The following is a 26425-nucleotide window of genomic DNA, read 5'->3' as shown; positions in this document are numbered from 1 at the left end:
CACTGTTAAATAGTATTTTAATGATCATAGTGACTATTTCCTTAGTCTTCCTAGAATTAAATGTTTACCTTTATCTTTCTTCCCTCAGTCTCTCTAAGTCCTTATGTCCACTAAAGTCTTAAATCCTGTTGACTCCTCCTTTGTGCCTCACCTTACACTTACCCTTTCTTTGCAGTTTTCATGGCACTCCTGACCCCAAACTCTTCTCTGGATTCCATCTCCTCCTCCAGTCAAGACTACACACCTTTTAGATTCTCAATGTGCTTGCTAACTCCCTCATGTAGTGCTGCATCTTTGAACTATAAATTTGAGTTTCTGTTATGCAGGATGAAGTACCAACATTTTACTCTGTTATTACACAATGTAGCCCATATATAATGACTTTCAGTTTCTCCTCCAAGGATACACATTCTTTCCAGCATCCAAGAGTCTGTGTAACAGTCTGCTTTGTCTTAACTTCCTTGCCCTTCCATTATGCTAGAAGTTCTCCTCATGGCTACCGATACAACTATTTGCAGAGACATTTAACAGAACAAGTACCCAGGGAGTCCATCAGTGATCCACACTTGAAAGCATTATCTCTTGGGGCAACAAAACAACCCCAGGAGATGTAGGAGCTACTATTGTCACCATTCCACAGGGGAAAACCGAAGAAATTCATTAATCTTGGGACAACATTCTTGGTCAGATGGTCAATGAGCAGGGAGCCATGATTCTAAGTGAGAGAACTTGCCTCTAAATCATACTCTAGTCTACTGAATTATGTTACAAATTAAAAATTATTTCTGACAGTGTGACACATAGTTGCCAATAAATCACAAAGTACAAATGAAAATTTTAAAAACTGTAAATGCTTGGGCCTCACCCCAAAGCAATGAAACCTGAGTCTCCTGGGCCCTGGGTATCCCCACATTAGCTTTTGGTCAGGTCAACCCCCGGAAGATTCTAAGGGGGAGCCAAGGTGAGAACACAGCCTTGTCTGGGGACTCCCACCTGTCTATCTCTCTCTTGTTCCCCCTCCCCGCTTACATCCCACTTGTCTTTGGAGTTCAGTCAAAGCATCCATAGATCTAACCTGCTTTCTGCAGCCACCATGAACACTCTCTTTTCCAAATGCTGGTTATAGAACTTGTCTTCCCCAGCTAAAGTGCTGCCTACTCTACTCCTTTAGTTTGAATTTAACTCTTGGCTTCATGCCCCCAGGCCTTTAGCAAGTGTTCTACATTTAATCATTTGATGCTCAGTTACTTTCTTCTCTGTACAAGACAGCAACAAGAGCAATGAGGTTACTATCAGAAAGCAATATTGGACCTCAGGGTCATGCCAAGTGGTATCTTTGACTCAGCACTCCCTCCAATGCTTTGGAACCCAGATAAATTCAGGAAAACAGATTGTGGGTAAGGGCCGAGGGCACCAGAGTAATGGGGCACAGAAGTGGGGGTCAAGGCTTCCATGCTGTCAGATGCAGATCTGGAGATCAGAAAGATGAACACGGGCACTGTTAAAGGACAAGTTGGGCCCATGGGCTAGGAACCATTAAGTGTAAAATCTGGGCCTGGTAGTTAAAGAATAAGACCAAAAATAAGACCAAAAAGACTGGGGCCACACTGGCACTGGGTCAAATGAGGCTGCTGAATGACTGAGAGAATGGCTTTTCACTTGTGTTGGTAGGAAGAACTTAGGGGACTACAGCATTTTTGCTTCATGCAGGCTATTGCCAGACAAGGAAGGATAAGAAGGCTTCAAATGGAAGGCAAGTTGAGAGGAGAGGGGCTGTGGCCACCAAAGGCTCAGGTAACTAGGCCACATCCAAGAGAGCAGCCCACTCTGCCACCTGCCTACCTATAACCCACAGGTTGGAGGGGAAGAGTCTGTTATGAGCCCTCCAGAACCCCCAACCTCGAGTCCAAAAATGGTGCATGACATGTTTTTTAAAAAAGCAGCACTGATTTATTTTATCCTGGGCCCAGCAATACAGTGCAGTCGGAGTTTGCAAGAGCTGTGTGTCCCCCTCAAAACTTTCCAGACTTCTTGTAGAAAGCACAGTTTACAAAGTAAGGGGTTATGGGCATGGATCAGGAAATCTGCTAAGGAATGAGGAAGACCTTTGTTTTCCTTTGCAGAGGACAGAGAAGTCTAGCAGGAATTAACAATCCTTTGTCAACTTATTTTAGCACAACATCTGTTATTTGTAGAGGGCAGTAATGGTTAACATATCAATTAGGTCAGGTTCTCAGGGATGGCGGTGTTATAGGTACTTTGGTCATATAACTTAAGCATAACACAAACATAACAAAGCTCTTTTTGCTAGTGTACAGCAATAACTGCTTGATTATGCCATTCCACCAGCATACAAAGCAGGTAGCAAAAAGAGCCAGCTGGGGATAGAGAGTACATTCCTCTTTCTTGAGTTATACCATGACTTACAGTCAGTAATGGGATTAGAAACCAGTTCTCCTAATTCCCAACCCAGAGCCCTTTCTTCCTGATCCTATTGCCCACACTGGTCATTTTGCCTTTGTGGGGCTCAGAACAAGCCTTCTGGTAGAGATTATTTCATAGGAGACCCCAGGTCTTCTCTCAGCAGCCTCTGAGGGGACAGCCTGCTGGGTTCATTGCCAGACCATTGGCCCTCTCATCTGGTTATTGGCTCTTGCTGCTTCAGAGCTACAAGACAGCCCAAGCAGTCCATAGAGCAACCTGGTCCCTAAATGGCCTTCCAGGTATCTCCTCTGAATAGCAACGCCTGCTATGTGTGGATATGCCCAGAATCCTAACTCCCTTATCTCAAGCAGCTCCTTACAACAAACCCAATAACCTGGAGCAGCCTGATTAAGGCCCTGTTACCAAAGACCCTGGGATGGCAGCAGAGGTACTAGTGGGGACAAGTGTCCTAAGGCAAAGCAGGGTGCGGTGACCACCCCCCTCCACATTGCAAATGTCTACCTTGGAGAATGAATATTCTATTAGATGATGCCACAGGACCCTGCAGACTCATAGGCTGGAATATTTATGCTGACTGGCCTGAGGTGCAAAGCTAAGACTGTTTAGGGGACAGTTTGCTCAGTCCCACAGCTGTGTGATGGGGACCTGTGGCTGCCAACAGACCCTGCTATGGGCCTGGGTGAGACTGGAGTCTGTCCTTCGAGGGCAAGACACTGACTTCCCTGTCCAACAGCTCACTGGGTGGATTATGGGCTTTGACCCTGGGTAGCTCATCTCCTCAGGTTGCCAGACATACTCTGCACCCTCCCTTAGGGTGCAAGAAAAGCCAGGGTCTCCCTCTCTGGGGCTGGGCGGCTTGGGACATTTCCTACAGATATGAAGAGGTCTCTTTTAGCCTCTCACCATCAGCACCAGCCTCCTCCTGTGGCCTGATCAAACCTGCACAGTTCAACTTGGCAGACCTTTCCTGAGCACCCACCGTGAGCTCAACTGGCATGGCTGAGCCACATGTATTGTAATCCTAAATATTAAGTATGGTAATCCAAATATTGTAACCCCTTTTCTAGTCTTCCTCACAACCCAAGAAGTTATGTTTATAATCCCACTGAGACATTATTGGAATCCCAGCAAGTTAATTCCAGTCTACCACCTTCAGTGCAGCTCACAAGGAGAATAAAAAGCCACCAAGACATATTCAAAGATAAGGGCAGCCAAGGGCTCCTGAGTCCAATTCCTGTGAGGATGTCTGCAGGCCTCTCCCTGAATTTATTATCTTGTGAAGAAGGGGATGGCTTGATGAGTGACAGTGAGGATGGCAGAATCTATGTGAGGTAGGTAGTGAGAAAAGCATCTTTGCAAAATGCAGAGATAAGGATATGCAGAAGGATCAATTTGCATAATTCAATTAAGGTAGCAACTGAATTGTTTTTGTTGCTTCCAGTTTCTAATATGTAAACTTTTGTGCCCTGGGGAGTCATAGCCTCTTTGTCTCATTTCCAGGCTCATACGAAGCTGACATTCCTGGAGATGACTGGCTCTACCATCCCTCTGTGCTTATATATTTTAGAGAGAGCACTATGTGAGGAAGTAGGAGACTGTCTGATGGCTTTAGAGATTACATACCAGCACCTTGGCTAGCCTTATTTACAATGCTTAGAGCCAATTGAAGAGAGAAGGAAATACCATTGTCAGCTCTGTGCATATCAGTATAAGGAAATAAGTGTTGATATAAACAAAGTTGCAGCAGTTATTCTGCATTCAAGGGCAGTCACTCAAATAGTCTCCTACAACATGGATACCACAGAAACACTTCCAGCTCTGAAGAATTTCCACAGGTAGGGAAATGTACAACATACTCAGAGAATGGCAAAATCAGGACAGAACCTGATCAAACCAAGAGATCCTGCCATGTGATTCAAGAACAAATGACATGAGAGTGCACAACCATGAAAAGCAGGGAGGAAGAGTCAGAATTTAACCCAGGCCTCAGGAGCCACGTGGACTTTGATGTAGAGTGGTAGATGGGAGCAGGAAGCTGGAACAGGAGATTCCCAAAGGAGGGATTACCAATTTTTTCTGCACAGAGTCATTATCAGTTATTGTGCCAGGGACTGTGTCAAGAGGAGCTGCCGTTACCCACAGGGAGGACTGGACAGGAGGTAATAGCCACAGGGGACTTTGGGGAATCAGATGCAGCCTTGGTGTATATCCTGTAGGCTGGGAAATACACTGGAGGACGAGTCAGCACTCCACAGCTGTCACCACTGCTTAACCTAACTTCAGTCTGAAGGTACCAGAAAGCTGTTTTAAGGGTTTTGGTTAGAGACTAATGGATATCTCGGAAGGAAAGAGTACTGATGGCATCACTTTTGGGGGTCAGGGTCCTCAGTGTCACTGTTCTCCACCTATACTTTGATTTAGCTTCCCCAAATACCTAACCAAGGAGCATGAATATGGTGGGTTCAGTCTTGGCTGAGAGAACCATTTTCCAAGGCCAGGAGAGGAACAGGGCATATGATTTCCCAGCATATTCTCCTAGCATCACTCTCCACCTCCCCAACAGCCTGTGGAGGGGCTTCATGACTCCAATTTGCAGCCAAGCCCACTGTGGCTCTGGCAGAAACTGGCAGAGGGAGGATCTCAGAACTTTCAGGGGGCAAGGCGAGGCCCGACCTCTCCGAGTCTTGTTTTGGCCCTGGCTCCTACCTGAGGTGACTGTGTTTCTACTCATCATCTCTGTGGTCACTAAGACAACGGGATGCTAAGGGTCTAAGGGTCGCCTCTCCTCGCCGAGCAACGGGGCCGGGTGAGTCACAGCACCTGGGCGGGCTGCGGGGACGAGTCCCTGAAACCCAGTCTCACCCTCTTCCACGCCAGACAGAGCAGAGGCAAGACAAGGCCGGAATGAAAGAGGAGAGACCTGTCTGTGCCCTTGGCAGGCCCCATAAGGGACACTGGGGAAAGGACTAGGAAGATCCTCTCGGTTTTCCGGCCAGCCCAGCTCCTCTACCTGCTTAGGTTCGCCTCTTCCTGCGCCCTCGGAGTTCGTCTCCGCCTGTCGCCTCCCCGCCTCCGCTCACAGCCCTAAACTGGTCGCTTGCTATTTTGAACGGATAAGCACTCTCCCCAACCTCCGAAAGAAACTGAGTCAAGGGCGCAGCCAAGGAAAGAACTGACCGCCAGGAGAGCCTCTGGGGCCAGGGGGTCGCCTTAGGCTGGCTCGCTAGCAGGGCGCGGCGGAGAGCTGCGGAGCTCAGCCGATGCTCATAGTAATCGGTCACTCTCCGGTCCAAACTATTCTGGAACCTGCGACAGCAGTCCCATCCCGCAGTGTCTTTCTACCCTGTCCCTGAGTCCTACCCTGAAGAGGCGTGGAGGCGCCGCAGTGTGGTCTGACCCATTTCGGCCAGGGGCGTAGAGAACCGCGAGCGGCCGGCTGGATGCCCGCAGGGCTTCCCCAAACCCAGGTCGGGGAGCAGCCGGGGGAGAAAGGGCGGGTGCGCCTGCGGGGAGAGGAGCCCCTGGCGCCCGGCCTGCCTGGGTGGACGGGACAGGTGTGGAGAGAGGGAGTGTATCCGATTCTCCGGTGGCAGGAGGGATCAGGTCCTTCAGCCCTAGTAAGGCGGGAAGTCCTGCCTGGAGCCTGTCCCCGCGCGCATAGGATCGCGCGCACACACCCGAGCAGGTGCCCACAAGAGTCTGCAGCCGTGAGGACAGACAGACCCAGATGTGTGCGTACGCGTGTGTGTCTCAGGGTGTGCGCGCGTGCAAGGCGAGAGGGTCTAGGCGTCCCCCGCACCCTCTCCGGGCTTCTATATTTTCCCTTCCTTTGTTCTCAAAATAGTAGGCGAGCGCGGCCGGCGCTGCCCCCAGGAGGGTGGGGGCTGTTGCGCGCTCGCCTGCGCGCGCGAAGTGAGCTGCAGGGTTACAAACAGTCTCTCCCTGCTCCCCCGGCCTGAATTAATGTGTTACTATTTCGGGCGAGCCAGTGTTTCCAGGGGAAACCTAATGACGCAATGACGTCAATGCAGGTCAGCGGCAGACTCTCCGGGAGGGCGGGCGGGCTCCCGGCTTCAGGCTCGGCGCAGTCTGCGGGCGGGAGGGCGCCGAAGAGGTGGCGAGGGCCGCGGGCGCGGGGGCGCGGGAGCCCCGGCCGAGCCGGGGGACCGGAGCGCGCCCCCTCCCAGCGTCCGAACGCGGCAACTTCCCGCGGCCCAGGACGGAGTTTCTCCGTTGCCCGTGGACCTCTAGGGAGCGGTGTGGAGGGCAAGCAAGGTAACTCCCACTCCCACCTCACCTTTATCGCGGGGAGGCAGAGGAGCCAGCAAGCCCGGATTCGCTGGGGGGGCTCCACGCGGGGCCACCCACGCACAGGTACGCGTTATTCCTCCGGGTGTCCCCCATTTGGGAGGGAGTCGCGCTCACACACTCGCATCCGCTCTCCCCTCCCGTCCTGGCACCATGACTGGGAGTTTGGGGAAAGGAGAAGGGTGTCAGAGACCTCTGCCCCCACCCCCTCCGCCCCCCTTTCCTGCCTAGGAGCTCGCTGGCTGCTCCACTTCAGAATCTTCCCTGATCTCGAACTAGAATGGGGTTTCCTACTGACGGTACCTCCCTTGGGGTCACCACCCGAGGCCTGCCAAGCAAAGCGGGAGGAACGTCCGGGCCAGACGGGCCAGAGGGACGCGAGGCAGGAGCCGAGCCTTGGCATCCTGGCGTGAGCCGGTGCCTGGGTATAGGACGCATGCACAGGACTGCTTGCGTGTGCTTGGTGTGTGCTGATTCTGGGAGCGTGCCCCGTGTGTCCACGGAGTGTGTGTGCACCCACGACGTTCACTGTTCAAGTGTCTGAGCCATAGGCATGGGAGCACTGGCCATGCATCAGTCGCGCCAGAGTGTAGGAGGTCAGCGAGGGACCCGCCCAGGTCCCGGATCTCTCCCCTGCTCGCCCCCTACAGCTAGCCCAGATTACTTTCTACTCCTAGGGGGGCAGTGGCCTGCTTTCCTACACTGGCCACAGCTTTGACGGCTGAACACTTCGCAGAGCTCAACTCGCCTTCTTGCGCCAACTCTCTTGTGCCTTTCCTTCTTCCGAGAGTGAGTAGAATAAAGAAGGTGAGGGGGGTCCGTTTTCACCTCCTGTCTCTCCCCGGGAAGCTCAAGCTCTGCCCTCCGTTTTCAGCACCGTATCTCGGACAGCTCCATGTCCGTGGGCGAGGCCTCTTTCCTGGCCTTTGCAGAGGGCCAGGCCTGAGACTGAGAGCTCCACCCTCACTGTAGTCCGGCCTTGCTAGCTTCTAACTAGCTCCAGAACCTGATCCTAGACCTTTCTTTCGGTCCCCAACACACACACACACACACACACACACACACACACACACACACACACACACACAGAGTCCTCAGCAGGTGGCCTGGAGCACCTAGGGGCAAAGCCTGCCAACAGAATCTCAGCGGTTGTTGGGAAGGCCTCACTATGTCACCACCACAACCAGCCTTTCTTCCAGGAGTGAGGGACTCTAAATAGGGCCCTGCCACAAGTTCCCCTTTCCCTGCTCAATTCATTAAATTAAGTGGAAAAAGGGTAGATTGCTCCTCCTCAAAGGCAAGTCAGATTTCAGAAAACAGAAAGGACGCCAGGATTTTCTAGATTCTAGAGATCTAACTGGTGTCCCCCGAAATGCTCTTCTAGACATTCTCATGGTCCCGTCTTTGTCTCTTTTATGTCCAAACTTCACTGGGCAGAGAATCATGGAATGAATCCCAAATACCTCTCCACCTACAGACAGAGGATTCAGATGATGTCATGTTTCTGGGGGCACTGGGTGGGATGGTATCTGGGTAAGTTTAACCAGAAATGTACCTGACCCCAGAAGGCCACAGAAGTGATTTTTGTAGTGTTGCATCTTTACACACAGACCACAATTACAGGGTTGTGGCCACCCAGGACCTCTGAACAGCTTCTATCCCACAACCCAGCACTGGTAGAATCCAAGGTACAGCAACTCAGTCTGTGACTCCCTCCACTCCTGGATTTCTTGTGTTCATAAAATACCAGCAAGACCTAGAATATTCCCATACACTTCTCTCCTTCTTGGTCAGGAATCTTTGTACTATCTTCCCAGATCTGCCAGGGCCTATGTGATACCTCAGCTGACTCAGATAAGTATGAGAAACCAAGGAGAAGTCACTTCTCCTCATCCTGTCCCACCCTATTTCAGAGACCATTGGCAAGCTGGAGACCAGCCATGAACCTTCCCACAGCGTGGGCACCAGACAACACTTCCTCCATTGACTTTCTCTTTCAGGCATTACAGATTAGGCCATCCTTGTTAAATCTGGCCCAGAAGCAGATCCTACTGTTAGCTTTGCCCTATAAAGGCCAGACCATTGGAGGAGTTTGGGAAGGAAGGTGCAGAAGCTACAGACCTAGAGCTAGCCTTGTATAGTGTCAGAAGAAAATAACCTTTTCTCTGAAGTGGCCATTGTTCTGCCTGCTGCTGAGCTACCAGAGAGAAGAGAGAAAAATCCCCCAGAATGGGGACCAGGGAAAAAGACTGCCATCTTAGTCCCCTGGCACTTGCCTCTCACAGGGTAGAAGCCTAAACCCAATTCCCATGAAATCTTTGGTTTCCATAGGTCCCAAGGGAGCCAGGAAATGGCTGTTTTCCCAGAGAAAATAACTTTTATGATAAAAAAAAGAGCAGTGTGTGATCTGGTTTAAGAGATGACAGCGTGGGCAGAACATATAACTGCAAGGAGATGTTCGTTCCCCTAAAGGACAATGGCCTCCCCAGAGTCTTACAGTCGAAATCCAGTCCTCTGGGAGTGCTAAGCAGCTGCCATCTGCCTAGCTCAGTGCCTGGCTACTTTCCAAGCTTCCCTGGCTCCCTGGCTTTCCTCTGTGCTCAGCTGGGTAACATCTGGCTATGGCCTCGGTGGAAGGCTGGCCAAGGTCAGCAGACACAGGGAGGTTTGCCCTGTGGATATGGGTCTCGTGTGTCCTCTAGTTGTACAGATCAGAGGACTCAGAGAGCTGGCTAAGGTATGGTGAGGGGTCCTACCCTGCTGCAGGAGAAAGCCCAGGTCCTGTTGTTGTCCTTGCCTAATTACAGATGTCAAGGATCGGAGGAGCATCTGGCCCCATAAGTCCCAGGATTAGTTATCAGCAGGGAGTGGACAGACCCAGCACCATTCCCAGAATAAGGGGCCAGAGTCTGTCTTCAGTCCCATGCTGACTGCTTGAGCAAGTCCTTCTGATGAACCTGTCCTTCATCGGCATGATGGGCACTTGGTGAAGCAGGGATAGCACTCACAGATTGAGAGGTTGCTTGAACAGTGTTGTATTAGCATCTGAAATCAGACCTGGTGGGTAGAGCTGGCTCATTTGTTCACTAGAATGCCTAGGTGTCCTGACAGGCTTTGCTGCCGTGGGGTCTGAGAAGGGCTGATCTAGGGCTGATGGTAATTGGTTTGCCTCTGAGCCAACTTTTCTTCTTTCCAGGGTCTCTGTCTCTTCTTATAGATGAAAGCCCAGGCTCCACCATTCAAACATCAGAGGACTCACCTTTCACTGTTGCCAGAGAGGAAACAATGTGTGGGGAACAGCTCTAGGATGGCCAAAGTTACCCAGTCCTGACCCACACTTTAGGGCTCTAGCTGGCAACTCTCCTGTCCTCAGATAGAGGACAAGGGCTGTCTACAGCAAAATAGCAATAGTGTTTCTCTTGAGGCTGTGACGCTTGGGGTGTTCCCAGCTGCAATGATCATGTAGAGGTCTTGTGATCACTTCGCTGTCCATCAGCTGGACCCCTGCGGGGTTGAGCGAAGGTCCAAGTGAGCTGGAACAAGGTCACTGTGCTGTCTTCTCTATGCAGAGTTTCCCAGGAGACGCTTAAGAGAGACTCAGTCCAGAGGTGTCCTGTGGCCAGTTTAGTTGGTGAGACCTGGAATTGCCTCACATAGGGGAGCAGGGTCCATGGGCAGCCACAGGCACAGGTTTGGCACAGACCTTAGAGCAGGCCTGTGAGGGTGACCTGGCCCCACCTCTCACATGTGACCTTGGATAAGGCACTTCACTTCCCAGCAGAGAAATAGGTGTGCATTTGCCACTACTCTTCCTATGGCAGAGTCCGCTGAGATGTGGTGGAGATAAGCGTATCATGGGGTGATGTGAGGGTCGTGGTTGCAAGAAGGCACCAGACACTCTCTCTTGCTGTCAAGGTCTTAGCCTCTCCCTGTGAACGGAAACCCAGGCACCACCATTCAGGAATAGGGAAAGGACCCCTCAACCCTGGGGGTTCAGGATTTAGACAGTTTGTTAGCCTCCATGTTCCAGCCTAACTTTTACTAAGTTACCTATTCTGGCCACTGCCTATGTACCCTCATTGGTGAAGGAAAGACCCCTGCCCTAACTTAGATGAGACAACCAAATAGACCACCCCTGGCAATGACAGATGTGGCTGGCAGCAATTTACTAGTCATATAGACAGCCTGGGGTTGGAGGACAGCAAATATTATGCAGGGCCACATGAGGACTATACTCAAGAGCTGCACCAGGGCCTGAGTAAATCAGCAGGAGTTGTAATATTCAGGCCTTATAGTAACACAAGGATGGGGTGCTCCTGGTTCCTTACGAAGCTATAATTGCCTTCTTTGTAATCTCATGGGGCATGATGGGAGTGTGAGTCAAGTTCTGTCCCCCAACAGGCATGGTGTACACTTGGGAGGCTGAGGCAAGAGGATCACCGTGAGTTGAGGCCTGTCTGGGCTACAAAGTGAGTTTAAGGCCAGTCTGAATTACATAATGAAACCCTGTCTCATAAAGACAAAAGTAAAATAAAATAAAATAAAATACCATCCCCAGCCTAGCCTCACTGCCTCAAAGAAGTGACTGGACTTTGTTGGCTAAGGTCAACTTCCTGAAGACGCTCTAGGGACAGAAAAGTGTTCTGACTTGTCATCTGGTTTCCAGAGTTCTGACTCCTTTACCTGTGCAAGTCCTCTGCCTCTAGGCCTGTCTTTCAGATACTCATTATACCTTCAAATGCTTTCTTTCCTCTCCTGTAGGGTTGCTGGATTTAGTAAATAAATGATTAGTTAAATTTTAATTGCAGACAAATACAAGCAATATTTTAATATAAGTATCTCAAAATTCTCTGTACCTAGGCCCAGACCCTTCCCATACTAGAATCTGTTCCCTCTGTCTCCAGCCTCTTTATCTTGGGGCCCAGGGTTCCTGCTGCTCCAGGGATAGGAATGTGCCAACTTGATACATTATACCAATAAGAGTAGAGATAATAATGACAGGAAACTGAGTTCTAGGCTCATGCAGCCAGGGGCAATAGCTAGATTTGAACCTAAGATTTTTGTGTTTGTTTTGTGCTTTTGCCTCAACCCATACAGAGATAGTTCACAAGAAATAAATTCTGGTGCAGATCTACAGCCTTGTTGCCGTGGGTCAGGTGGCAGCACTGTGGCGTGTGCTGAAGACTGTGGGGGAGCCTGGCCCACGTGGGGCCAACCAGCCCGCCATGCAGCATCCAGGCTGCAGGTAGGCTGCTTTGTAAGGGTTGTGTTTTGATTCCACCTCTCATCCTGCTGCAAATGCAGGTCCCGTGACTTCCCCTTTGGTAGCTGGGCTGCTACTAAACCATCTGCTCTTTCGCTGGGTTTACAGTTGGGAATTTATGCAGGATAGAGACTTCTCTGCTGGCAGCCAGTCTGATCCATGGGGATGTGAGTGGTCACTACATGTTAGAGAGGTGAAGACAGGCAGTGAAGTGGACATGTTTCCAAATTCCTCTGGAGTCTTGACTTCCATAAGCCTCTGCAACAATTGGGGACAGGCGGAGCACATATTTTGAGTCTTACATTGGAGATGAGGTTAAATTAACCTCTTGAAGATTGTATAGCACCTAACTGGAGAATGGGGACTCAGCTATGATTTCACACCTACTCTTCGTTCCAGACTCTGAGCATGCCCGTCTGGGACCATTCCTTGGTGGCAGAGTCTGAAAATGGATCCCACTCTGGCTGCATATTAGAATCAGCTGGGGAGCTTTAAAAATGCTCAGGTCCAACCCCAGAGATTCTGGTTTAATTGATGTGGGAGCAGTCTGGGCATCAGTAGTTAGCAAGAGCTCCCAGATGATTCTAATGAGTGTCTATCACTGAGGAGCGACTCTGAGGAAGGGAGAAAGGCCTAGATTCAGAGTTTCAAGACTTCACTGCATGTTGGAATCAGCCAGGGTCTCTAAACTCTGACCTTAAACTCTCTTCCTTAGGCATTCTAAGTTAATTAGTGTAAAAAGTCTGGAATTTAAAAAGTTCTCCAGATGACTCTAACATTGCTTAAAGTTTGAAAGCCACTGGTATAAGATAGGGCCTTCTCTTGCAAGTGTGACCAGCAGACCAGCAGCATGAAGATCACCTGGGAAAGCCAGGCGTGGGGACACACATCATTTTAGCTGCTCAAGAGACTGGGGCAAGAGGATTACAAGTTCAAGGGTCACTTTGGCAACTTAGCAAGACAATTTTATATATTTAAAACATTAAATATATAAATAAATCAATAAATAAGGGCCGAGGATGTAGCTCAGTGTTGCCCAGCAATGTAGGAGGCCATAGGTTCAAGCTCTAGTATGGAAAAAAAAGATCACCTGGTGTTAGAAATGCAGACGCTCAGGCCCCATGCTGAAGGTACTGGGCAGAATCTATGCTTTACCAAGGTATTCAGATAATTCGTATAAACATTAAACCTTGTCCTAGGGAATGACTTGATGAAGAGGTGGATGTGGGCATTTTTAAAAAGAAATCAGTCCCTCTGTTGATCCATTTATTGCACTGCTTTCCTGATCACTGCGAGTGCCTGCTATGTCCCTGCACCATGCCAGGCACTGATTATTCAGAAAGGAACAGGACCACAGAGAGGAAGACACAAGGGCAGTGCCCATGCTGGTAGAATCGTAAGGAGGGTACAGTGTGAGAAGTGACAAGGGATGTGTTCTTTACTGTCCCAGGGTGCAAAGGAATTGTCCTTCAGGGCCTAGTATGTCCAGGGGCTATAGAGGTTCAGGATGGCCACAGGAGCAGTGGACTGGCCAGGCCAGTGAGGGGCGTGCTGAGCCCCTTTCCTATGAACAATGAGGACGCTTCAGAGAGGAAGGAGAAGAATGTCATGAGGCATTCTGATCTTTGTTAGCTGGGGGTGTAGGTGTGCGCCTGTAATCCCGGCACTTGGGAGGCTAAGACAGGAGGATTATTGTAAATTGGAGAGCAACCTGGGCTACAAAGTGAACTCAATTCCAGCCTGAACTGCATAGTGAGACCTGTCTCAAAAAGACAAGCAAAAAACATACTGGTCTGGGAGAGTACATGGAAGGACTGGAACAGAGAGAGCCTGGTGACCCTGCAGACCAGCTGGGACCCTTGGAGTCCAAAAGTCCAGTGAGGAGGGTGTGGCAAAGGAGATAGAGAAAAGGGCCAGGCTCAGAAGATAGATCTGGTCAGGACCCGCTAGATTTAGGGGCAGATTGCATATGGCTGGGAGTGAGGAAAGTGGACCGTGTCTCCCAGCCACAGGAGATAGTTTAGTGAGATGAGGCTAGGGAAGGCAGAGGAGTTGGGGGAAACTGAGCTCTCAGCTGTCCTGCTTGGGACTGGAGCCAAGAAGAGGGAAGTTGAGGCTGGATGTAGATGTGGGTGTCTGCCACATCCATGATGCCATAGGTGTAAGAAAGAAAACTTAGAAAAGGAGGGCGAGGAGGGTGGAAAGCTCACAGGATTTCTGTGCTAAGAGGAAGACCAGAGGGATAGTGAGGAGGCAGGGAGGAGACGGGGCAACAGAGCCAACAGGAAAGATTAAGTTACAATAGCAAAAAAAAAAAAAGATCACCGAGAAACAAAATCACTCAGGGGAAAGAGCAGGATTCATGGAATCAAATGCCGCAGAGAATTGAAGTTGGAGATAAAGGCTGGGAGCGGGCTTTGATAACTAGGCCATTAGTGACCCAGTAGGTGCAGGGGTGTGTAGAGAGGAAGAGGGGATTGAGGAAGAGGATGGAAGTGTGGTAGATAAATCCCTGACCCTGGGAGGAAGAGAGAGCTGGAAATGGAGCAGTCATTTGAAAGAGAAGTGGGACCCAGAGAGCCTTGTTTCCTGCTTAGGTTGGGAGATGAGCCAGTTTCTCAGTAGAGAGAAAGCGTCAGAAGGTAACCATAGACTCACATCTCAGAGGTGCTGGGCAGAAGCCATCGGGGAGAGAGAGCTCCTCTTGGAGAGGACAGAGGTGCTAATGTGGTCCCCGTCTGTGGTATGACTGTCCTACACTTAATCTTCCAGAGATAAAGGGTAGAAAAACTTGGCTGCCGAGATGATGTTCTCCCCAGCACCCTGATGCCCTTCTTTCCTGCCTGCTGCTTGGCTGGTCCATATTCCTTGGTTTTCCTCACTTCCTGAGCCTCTGTAGCTGCAGCAGCATATCGTCACACCCTCTCAGTCTGTCTCCATCACGGGCAATGCCAGGGACAGGGCTGCTGGTGCCAACGCTGTGGATATGCATCTATTTGGAGGGAGCCTCACGGGTGCTCTCCCATGTCCACCAACCCGGATGGCTCCAGAGACTGGGGTCTGCCAGTCTCACTTATCCTCTTCGCTGGCTCTCCAGCTCTGGAAGGAATCTGATAATCCTATATTTGGAAGAGACTTTATGGTCACTTAGTCTAGTGGTAAAACATAGGAGCATTTGGAAATGTGTGGCCATACTTGTGATTGTCATAATGGTTAGAGGACTGCTACTGACATTTAGTGAGTGGAAGCCAGAACATTCATTGTACTACTCAGTCCTGCTTAGCCAAGATTGGTCCCTTCTCTCTTATGGTTTTCAAATGCCCTGCCAAACAGTAAAAACCTACTCAGAATAATTGATGAGCTATGTTGACACATAAACACAGTTGAATTGTCTAGGACTAGGTAAATTGAAGCAAGGTTGTACTTTGGAATTTTCCTAAGAGTTGTGTATCATTTTGGAAAGTCACATGTTGGAAGGCAAAGCTCCTATCATGATTGAGTCATCGAAGCAGCACACCTGTATCTGGCTACACTTGCACTAGTAGTACCATGATGTCTCTGCACACTAGTGCATTGTGCTAAATGCCATCATGAATTTGCATTTATGCTAAAATGTATGTCCTTATATTATAAATTATGCCATTTAAATTTTACATCTCAAGGAATTATATTGATTTAAAATGTTATTTCTAAAAGTATATATTAGTCTCTTTTATTTCAGAATAATAGAGGGGGTATTATCAAATATTTGGTGTAAAAGAGGGTGCTTTAATTCTGTTCCACTTAGAAAGGACTGGTCTAGTCTCTGAACCTGTGAGTTGACTTGTCACTAGAGCACCTCTGTTGCTGGTTGTCTAGCTGTGCTTGAGCATCTCCAGGCTGGGGAACTCCTTCCTTCTCCGGGTAGATTTTCCATCACCAGGAAGCTGGCTGTTCAAAAGGAATTGTGTGTAAGGAGCTGATGCTGTCATGAGTGCTTCCACCAGTCCTGGTCATATCCTCTGAGGCCACATCAAGAGTGGCAATTCTTCCATGTGAGATCTTTCTGATACTGGTAGATGCCACAAGCCCCAATACCTCTACTTCCTCACTTCTGCTCTCTTCTCTCCAGACACAATGTCTGCAATCTATGTGACCTGATTTTTCTGTCTGTCTTGTTATCTTGGCCAGTCCAGAAACCATACTAAGCACAAGGGATTCAAAGAGGCCAGAAAGTTCAATTTCACTTGATGGATGTTTTATAGACTGTTGACTGACCTATGTTATTCACTGTGCTCAGCTTTAGTAGCACAAAGATGATTTAGAAGCAGCTGTTGTCCCTGGGACCTCAGCCAGCAGTGAAACCATCCCATAAAATGGCAGATTGAACACATATTCCTGTCTTGCTGCTCTTCCAAGAATTCTCTAGATGTATGGAAAGGGTATTTCTTCACTTTATTTTTATTGGGAGGGTGGGCATCTTTCTGTGTTGCCCAAACTGATCTCAAACTGATTTGTTTTCTTTTTTGGTGGTAGTGAAGAGGATTGAACCCAGGAGTGAGCACTCTCCTACTGAGCAATGTTCTCAGCCCTGACCTCAAACTCTTGAGCTTAAGTGATCCTCTCGGGCTCAGCTTCCCAAGTAGCTGGCATTACAGGCATGTGCCATCCTGCCAGCAGGAAGGGATTTCTAAAAAAAAAAAAAAAACTAACAAAAAACCCCAATAGCAACAACAAAAATACCATTAATGTGTTATGATAAAGAGAGGCCATGAACAGATTAGATGTTTCTGGCAGATTCTAGAAATCTAAGAGCAAGTGGAGATAGGGGATGGTAATGTAGAAGAATAGAGAAAACATTAGCTTAAAGTTCATAGAGAAGAGCATGGAAACATAAGGGGTTTATTTCTTCCTGGAGAATTCCCAAGAAAGTGATTTTCAAAAGGCAGAAATAAGAGTTGGTACCAGAACAAAGGAACTGTTTAAAAAGTCTACTTATGTAATTGTCAACTCCTACACCAAATAGAATGTTTGCAGGCAAGGCTCTTCCCTTCCCCAAAGACATTGGAGTTTCTTCTCAGGACAACTGAAGAGCCCCACGTGTGACAGCTCCCACTGAGGACCCAGGACTCAATAACTCAGTTATTGAGAGAAACTTACCCCCACCCCCGACCCATACACACAGCTCCCAAGTGATGGATATCTTTTTCTTGCTACGGCGAGCAGAAACACTGAAACGACGTCCAGGATTTGGAGGCTGATTTAATTATATCACTGGGCATTGATTGGGATCATTCCAAAAATATCAGGCCCTGATCTCTGGTGGTCTAGGTTTTACATGGGAGCAGCAGGCAGGAAGTCTTGTGAGTTGAGAATGAGTTTATACGTGTGTATGTTAGTGACCAGCTGTGCATCACAGTGACCAGCTGTTTCTAAGCGACAGTAGCAACCAGGACTGGAACAGAAACTATTACCTGGACAACTAATGCACTGAAGTATCCTGGCTGGGGGGACCATTTTCTATTACAATCTTAGATATAAGATTTTATATATATATGTATATATATATATATAAAGGTAATCCATTCTCAAAGGCAGTATCTAGTATGATTGAAACTAAGGGAAACCGAGAGAAAATAGAGGTAATTTTTTTAAAAAAGGAACTAAAAACAAAACAATAAAACTTGTAACTCATATCCAGAGAGACAGTACTTAAAAAAAGGAAAACTTGGAAGAAAAGAAAATGCATTGGAAATTAAAATGTTTTAAAATTGGCTACCAGAATAAAATATCTCATAGAATTGAAAATAAGGTTAAGGTTTCTACTCTTAGAAAGTAGAAAATAAAAAATTCAATAGAATTGGAAGATGAAGCTAAGGAAACCTCCAGGAAAGTAGAATAACAAGGCAGATGGAAATGATAAATAAAATTGCAAGCTGAATCAACTTGGAAGGCTCATATTGGACTAATAGGTATTCCAGAAAGAGTGAACAGAAAATCAAGAAAAAGAAATGATCAAGCAAATAAGATAGACAAATTCTCAGTGCTGATGTTTAGAAGTCTTTAAAGAGCCTGCTGAGGCAACCCAGCACAAAGAATGAAAATTGATCCTCACTAATGTATGTTAACCTCAAATTTTAGTATATCAGGGACAAAGGGAATAACCAAAAAAATTGCAGAGAGAAAAAAACATCAAATCCCAATGAACATTAAAATGGCATGGAAATTTTTCATGATAACATCAATCCTATAATAAGGGGAAGCAGGCTTTCAAAACTCAGAGAAAAATTAGTCTTAACCCAGAATTCAATACCCAGATGAATTATTGTGCAGTAGGGTAGAACAAAGACATTTTTCTAATGTGTAAGGACTCCGTACCCTTTTTAAGGGAGTTATTAATAATGTGCTCTAGCAAAGCAAAGGAAAAGAGTAAGCCAAGAAGAACAGACAAAAATCTGGAAACAGTGGCTTCATTCTGCACAGTAACTGAGAGATGTCCTGGGCTGCGAGCCATCGAGTGTGTGCGGGAAGCTACTGTCCCCAAGGACAGAGGGACCATGACAGGTCCTGAGAAAAGAGACTCAGTAGGCACCGGAAGGACTCAGTAAGCACTGCAGGAAGTATGGAGGATTATTTAACAGAAACCACGACAAAAGGAAAATGAGGAATTCCTGAAAAATCCAAAATCTGCACCCAAAATTTAGTCGATTAGGCAGTGACATGTAGTCAGAATAATGCAAACATTGTTTGACCAAAGACAGCACATAGAATGAGAGAGTCATGGTATGGGTGATGTCAGAGAACTGAACCCTCTTCTGTATCTAAGAGTAAAAATGAGGGATATATTTGATAAATCAAGAAGTGACTTTTTAAAACATCATTTAGAGACATGAAAGTAATTTTTAAATTTTTTACTTTAAAGAGAATAAAACAATAAAACCAATAAAAACAGAAAGTGCTCTAAAGAACACAACTGCAAGTGTGTTTAGGTGTGTAAGATAGATGACCATATTACTAAAGTTTTTGTTGGATCATTGAACACAACTGTTTGCAGTCTCACTGTTTGAAGGTCCACTTGGTATGCTTAATTTTGTAACTTGAACAACTATTCCTAAGATGACAATATGTAATCTATTAACTAGTGATTTCTTACTGTTTATTATTTTTTGAAATTCTGTATTACTTGTACCCTTTTACTGTTTTGTTTTGTTTGTTTTTTCTTTAAATAAAATTTTTAAAAAGCCAATAAAAACAAACCAGTGTAAGAGATACAGGACTTCAAAACATTATGAAATCAACAATAATTATCATAATGCCTTTTGATGTCTTCAAAATAGCTGCAGATAACTTCGAGCATAGTAAAAATCAAACAGAACAGAATAGAATAGAAATGATAAAAACAAAGCAGTGTGTGCAATAAAGGACTTGAAGCCAATAGTAAATCCAAAGTTGCAACCATGATATTTCTTGCTAGCTTTGAAATAGCTGCTTCTCCCATCTGATTTGACATAATTAATAAAAAAAAGAGAATAAAACCCACCCCAACAAAACAATGGAAACAATATAGGACTTCCAAAACACAACCATAGGGAATCAACAATGGCTGCATCCCTCAGAAGGAGATCCCCCCCTAGATGTTGCACTGCGTACCTATGAACCTAGGATCAGACCACTGGCCATAGAGCTACAATGTTAGTGAAACACCGAAGCACCCCAGGCGTCCAACTGCATTTCACCTCCGTAGCTACCATCACAGCTTGCGTTTCTCCAGATAAGCTGGTTGCTTATGACACGGAGGGGGTGGTGGTGGTGGTGGCAGTGGATACTGGTACTTCTTGTTTGCCAGCCCATATGCTGGAAGGGGCTGGTCGCTGGCTGTTCTAGTCCGGTGGTGGCTCACATATGGCACTTGTTCCCAGACCAGGCTTGCTTGCTGGTGTGGCCTTGTTCTCTGTATCCCTGGTCTGCAAGTGGCACTGACTCAAAGGGAGAGGCTGGGGTCTACCTGTTCCTGTTCAGCAGCAGCCTGTGCATGGCGCTGGTTCCCAGAACAGATATGAAAGTAATTACTAGAAGACATAACTGCAAGAGTTAAAAGTGTCTCCAAGGAGGAGCACAGAGGAGGGAGAAGGAAAGGCTGGTTTTTGTTTATTGTCAGCCTTTTGATGCAACTTGATTTTTATTTGATAACTGTGTGCACATAGTACATTAAACCTATTTAAAAACTCAAATCAATATAGAGTGGTCCCCAGCACTTATTTACCATATTTTGGTGGGTAATAAAAGAAACAGGCCAAAGAGCATCAGTGAGAAAAGAATGGACCAAGGACAAAAGCCAGGACTTTAGCATTTAAACAGCAGGCTGATGACACTGTACATAAATGCAAGCATATTTTAATATATGAATCACTTTTATTTCTCCTGTGAAACATCTACTTGTATTTTGACTGTTTTCCTATATTATTTATTTCAAACCAAATCCATTGTCTAGCTTGATGATAAAACTATGAAAAGATTCCCACTAGACGAAGGCAGTTAGGTAAAGTATTAATTAAAGCATTTAAATAGTAAGAAGAAATGAAGCACCACATTAGAAAACCCAAAGTAAAATTGTATCATTAATATAAAATGATGTGATTGCATAACTTGAAAAAACCCATGAGAACAGAAAAAATTGCAAATAGTTAGAATTCTATAAGATTGTTGATATAAAATTAATATGAAAAATTGATGAACACTCCCATATGAATCGTAGTTTAAAAATACAATGGAAGGGAAAAACCAATTGTAAGAGCAATAAATATGCAAGGCCCAATTTAAAACATTATTGGGGAACACAATAGAAAAACTTATAAAATAGAAATGAAAGTCCTCATTCTTGAAATGAAAACTGTTGACCCTAAATATTATAAAGCTAATTCTTCTTAAATTACATTTTATACTTAATTACCTAGATAACTTTTTTCTTGGAATGAGAGTAGCCTATTCTCAAGTTCATATGGGAAAATCAAGCTGCACAGATATCCAGGACACTCTCTTAAAGAAGAAACATAAGAAGAGATCAGCTCTGTCCTATGTAAAAATATAATTAAAATAGAGAATTAATAGAAAATATTCAGCCAGAGCAACAGAATAGAATAAAGAGCTCAGAAACATGCCTGAATTAATATAGAAATTTAGTAAATGGCATCTAATGTCAGAGGGGAAAAGATAGATTTTTCAGTGTATAGGCTGGGACAAGTGAGGGCATATCTAGGAGAAAAGGTAAGTTCTACTTCACATTGAAATAATGGAGATAATTTAAAAGTTAAAAATCAAATAAAAATACTAGAAAAAATCATGGCATAGTTATATATATAATTATGTATACTAGTAAGGAAGGATTGTTCTTATGAAGTTGTATAACAGAACAATTAAACTGGCTGTATAAAAATAATATAATTCTGCATCAGGAAATACAGCACGTATAAACAAGATCAAGCAACAAATGAAAAATTGTGAAGAGATTTGTAAACATAAATGGTAGGCAAATGCCTACTTATTTCTATATAAAAGGCCACTATAAATCAATGAAAAATGGGTGAAGACTATCAGTAAAGCTCACAGCTAAAGAAAAATTGCTCTCACATATAAAAAGATATTCAAGTTTATTTATGAAGGAAAGGTAAATTATTTTTTTAAATGTTTTTTGGTACCAGGGATCGAACTCACGACCTTGCGCTTGCCAGGCAGGCTCTGTGCCACTGAGCTATATTCCCCGGTATAAATTAAAATTATAATGAGATATCATTTTATGGCCATAAAAATTTAATAAAGATAAAAATGTTTGATAGCACAATGAATTGGCAGAGATGGGAAGGAACTCATGCATTACTGGTTGGACACCAAATTGATATGATCAAGATGTACTGTCAAGTAGAGAAAACAAAGTCGAAAATTGTATGTGACATGCTACTTACTATTTGAGTTTTTAAATAAAAGCATACATTTTATAGAGATAATTTTGGAAGAACACAAAATACAGATTTTCTTCCTCCTTCCCTCCTCTTCCCTCTCTTCCTTCTTTTTTTCCTTTATTTAAACGACAGATATAATTTTAACTTTTCTCATTATAAAAGCAATACTATATTTTCTTCTCTTAAGAAAGAATTTGAGCCAGACATGGTAGTGCCCCCTGCAGTCCCAGCACTCAGGAGGCTGAGGTTGGAGGACTGCCACAAGCATGAGGCCAGCCTGGACCACATAGTGAGACCCTGTCTCAACCCCTTTCTCCACAAAAGAAACAATCGGAAAATACAGAGATTTAAAAGAAAGCAAAGCCACCCCTCAGTTTTATTACCCATGGAATAATCACATTAACATTTTAATATATACTCTTTAATATATTTTTCCTGACAGGTCCTTTTGAAATGGATTCCTATCTGTCTTGCATATAACTTTTAATGTGATTTTTCTCACTCAATTGCAACTCTTTCCATGTCATTAAATTTAAATCTACATCATCTTTTTAAATGTGTGGATGCATAATTCACTTAATTATCCATTGACTAATATTCGAAGCATTTCCCCAATGTTTCATTCTTATAAACAATGTTATGATAAACACATGTATACACATGAGTGTGAACTTGAGTGTATCTATGAGAAAAACTCTTAAGATTGAATTCATGAGTAAATGCACAGCATATTTGAAAAGCTCCTTGTCCCTAAAATGTTGGATCAGTTTACCCCCAACCTATTGTAAGAGGCCCTTTTCCCTCTCCCCTTGGCTTGTCTTAAACAACATTACCACATTCTCTAGCTAATCTTTGCTGTTCTTACAGATTTGAAGTTGGATCTCATTTTTAAAAATCTGTATTTCTTTGATTACTATTGAGACTGAACATTTATATTGCTTTGTAAGAGTAATTTGTATGGTAAGGACATTTATTTTCATGTGTCAGGTTGCAAATTTTCCTGCTTGGGATCCTTAATCAAGGTATTTTCTATTTTGGAATCTTTCTACTCTGCAAAATTTCAAACATGTATAAAGGAGGGCAGAAGAACATAGCAAACGTCCACCTGTCCACCAGCCACCTCCAGATACTTTCACACATCATTTTGTTTCATCTGTACCTCTCCCAAGTTTATCTGGGTTATTTTGCAGCAAACCCCAGGCATCAATATTTTTTCCTATATATAAATAGCATTTTCTGTAAACATTTGTATTGTATGGTATCTTTGACATATGGAAATTGTTTATGTTTCGGTAAATCAACTCCAATAAGAAGCAAACAGTCTTCATGTTATCCCAGCAGCATTTCCTGAATAGCACATTCTTTCCCTCACCAACTTGAAATGCCAAGTGGATTTTCTCTTCTGCTCCTTTGATCTGTCTGTTTACTCTGACACCAGGACCCTACTGCAGCAATTATGATGGGCTTAAAATATATTTTTTCATATATGATATGACAAGCATGCTCTGCACTGATGCACACTTTTCTCCTCTAAATTTTATGAATTTCCTTAAACTCCTTCATCCAGATTAATGTTAGATTCATTTAATCAAGTTGGATTCAAAACTCAATCGAGATTTTCATTAGCATCATAGGAAGTATATAGGTGTATTTGGGGAAGATTGACATTTTTACAATATTGAGTCTTCCTGGAGTCAATCAGACTTTCTACCTTCTCTTTCCCACAATTATATTGCTTTTTCTTTTCTGGTAATGATTACCTTGACTAGAACTTCCAAACAATGTAATATTTCAGGATTGCTCTAATCAAGGACAGCTCAGTGCAGTGATAAGGTAATGTTTCATTGTTAAGAGTAACATTGGATTAGGTTTGTTCTTTATCCTGCTCTGAAATTATCCTTCTATTTCTAATTTACTAAGAGAGCTTTTGAAAATACATACACTGGATTGTATCCTGCAGTGTCTTTTGAGTACCTCTCAAATGATCACATCATTTCTCTCTCTCACTCTATTCATGACATAAACTGTATTAATAGATTTCCTGATGGTGGCAGCCTGCACATTCCTGGAATAAACTTCACTTTATCATTTATGCTATTTTGCTTATTACTCTTCTGCTAGATTTTACTTGTAGTATTTCATTTTGTTCCCATTAAGGTTGGTATATGAGAGAACAAATTATTCTTTCAAAAAGCTTTGCTGAGAAAAGGAGGCAAGAGAGAGCTGAAGCTCCTGAGAGTCAAAAGGGAAGACGTGCACACTTCTAGAGTCTTCCCAGGCTCCAGGGAGGAAGCCAGGAAAGCAAGAGCTTGAGATGAAAGAGACCAACAAAGGGCCAGCGGAGAGGAGGCGTTGGGGCCAGTACACTGCATGTCCATGGACAGGACTGTCCGTGCTATGAGTCAGGAAGGGAGGAAGGCAGGACTGGTGACATGGACAGATCACTCATGGCAGGACACTGGGGGAGATCACTGGGTCCAGGAATCCAGTGTGTCTGCAGGTTGGTGTGTAAGAACTCCCTCCAGGCAAGTCATGAAGGATGGAAACAGTTGCTGAGACAAGTGGGAGAGTCAGGATTATCACAGGGTGCTGCGGACCCCCTGAGGTTGAACATTGTAATTTTGGGTGGCATCAGTTTGCAAGAGTATATCACGACTTTTCTCAGGGGATTATGGGAGCAGGACTGGGAGAGGATGACGGGACTGACGTGGGTGGGCAATTTTGATGGATGGAGGTGAAGACAGGCAGGTCCCAAGGTCAGAAAGGCCATGGCAGAGAGCAGGTGAGGACAAGCACCATGAGGCAGGGCTCACTGTGAGCAGCTATTGTGGTCTGTCTTTATTTTATATTTTCACCTTGAGGCGAAAATTTCCATTTTTGCCCTGTCACAAAACAAATAGACTGCATCCTGGTTTGGCTAGATCACTTATGTAACGGGTTTCATGCTCTGCCACGTTCTTGACAGTTACAAAAAGTCGGTGCTGTTGGGAGGCTGCGTTGGGACACCAAGACGTGTGCTCCAACGTGGGGACACTGGAATGGGGGCGACTACGCCCCACTCTGCACTTTCGGCCACTTGGGGCGTGGATGGGGGAGTGGCCCCGCATGCTGGCTTTTTCCTCCACCTTTAACTGTTCTCCCTCCCACAACCTGCAAACTGCTGCACCCCTGGACCTCGGCCCTTCTCAGCCCTGGATGCAGCAATCCTGCTTCCTTCCCTTCCCTCGACCAGAAATAGATTGTAAACACAGCGTCCCCTCCCTCGGCCCTCAGTCCCTGTCCCCTTCCTGAACCCTAAGGCTGCGGCGGGGGCCTTCCTCAGATCCTACTCTGCCCCCTCCTTGTCTCCTTCCTCTTCCGCCTCCCTCTCTGTCTATTCCTCCTCTTCCTCCTCTTCCTTTCCATTGGCCTCTCCTTCCTCCCCCCTCTACTTCTCACTTTCACGTCCTCTTCCTCCTTGTTTACCCCACCCCTGCTTCTCTCCTTCTTTTTCTCCTTTCCTCTTTTTCCTCCACCCTTCTCTGTCCTCTGCTTCCTCCCCGCCTCCTTCCTTCTTTCTCTCTCTCCTGCTTGCCCAACCTGGTGCCCATCACATCCTCCTGGTCCCCCACCAGGTGCCAGCCTGCACCTCCACCTGCTCTCTGGTCCTTGCTTTCTTGGTGGCTCCCTATGCTCAGCTTCTCAGACCCAGTAACCCTAATTCACATGATCTGGACTGGAGCCCTGGCTCCTTCTGGGTCTGTGTTTAGGCTGCGCTTTCTCTGTTCCCCAGTTCACTGCATATAAATGCCAATTGAGCCAGATAGGGTAGCTCACACCTGTATTCCCAGCACTCAGGAGGCTGAGGCAGGAGGATCACTACAAGTTCAAAGCCAGTTTGGGCTACATAATGAGTTCAAGGTCAGCCTGAACTACACAGTAACACCTGTCTCAAAAAATAAAATAAAATAAAAAGGTAGATGTTAGTTGAGTATTTCCTTTTGCCCCCAAGTTAACCTATCCCTGTGGTTTCTGTTTGTGCTAATGACTCTTGCCTCCAGGCACTGGATAGAAATCCAAGCCCTGGCCTCCAGCTTGCCTCACATGCCCCCACCAGGCCATCCCCAGATTACTCAGCTTTCTTCCACATTGTTCTCTTCTTTTTAGAATCTGTGATTGACACATAATAATTGACCATGTTTATGGGGTACCGTGCAATGCTTCAATATATGTATACATTGTGTAGGATCAAGTCAAAGCAATTAGCCTATCTGTCATTACAGCATTTATCATTTCAAATATCATTAATATTTCAAAATAGCTAGAGCAGAGGATTTAGAATATTCAAAGAGCCTTTCAGTTTTCTCCTTACTGTTACACATCATTGCCTAAAAATAATTATAAAGTTAATTTTTTTTCTCATGGCAAGTAATACGTGCTTAGAGTAGAAAATTTGGAAAACAAAGACAGAGACAAAGCAAAAACTAGAAAGTAC

General features: G+C 45.5%; 1 long non-coding RNA gene across 8 annotated transcripts in view; it reads left to right on the top strand.

The window, feature by feature from the left end:
• The first annotated feature begins 6496 nt into the window (after positions 1–6496).
• LOC101788241 (uncharacterized) overlaps positions 6497–26425 on the top strand; it is a 69620-nt gene continuing 49691 nt past the window's right edge. For 4 of the 8 annotated variants that reach the window (XR_010044909.1, XR_010044918.1, XR_010044907.1 and 1 more), the window contains exon 1: positions 6497–6819. This is a non-coding gene — a long non-coding RNA (uncharacterized LOC101788241). The remainder of the gene's footprint in view (positions 6820–26425) is intronic. The other 4 variants (XR_010044914.1, XR_010044906.1, XR_010044917.1 and 1 more) reach the window with 3 other exon arrangements.

The sequence above is a fragment of the Cavia porcellus genome, unplaced genomic scaffold (assembly GCF_034190915.1).
Source record: "Cavia porcellus strain 051 isolate PalLab524CR breed Dunkin Hartley unplaced genomic scaffold, mCavPor4.1 scaffold_2, whole genome shotgun sequence".
Lineage (NCBI taxonomy): Eukaryota > Metazoa > Chordata > Mammalia > Rodentia > Caviidae > Cavia > Cavia porcellus.
Note: the sequence above shows the minus strand (reverse complement) of the source record. Positions and strands in the feature narration are given on the sequence as shown.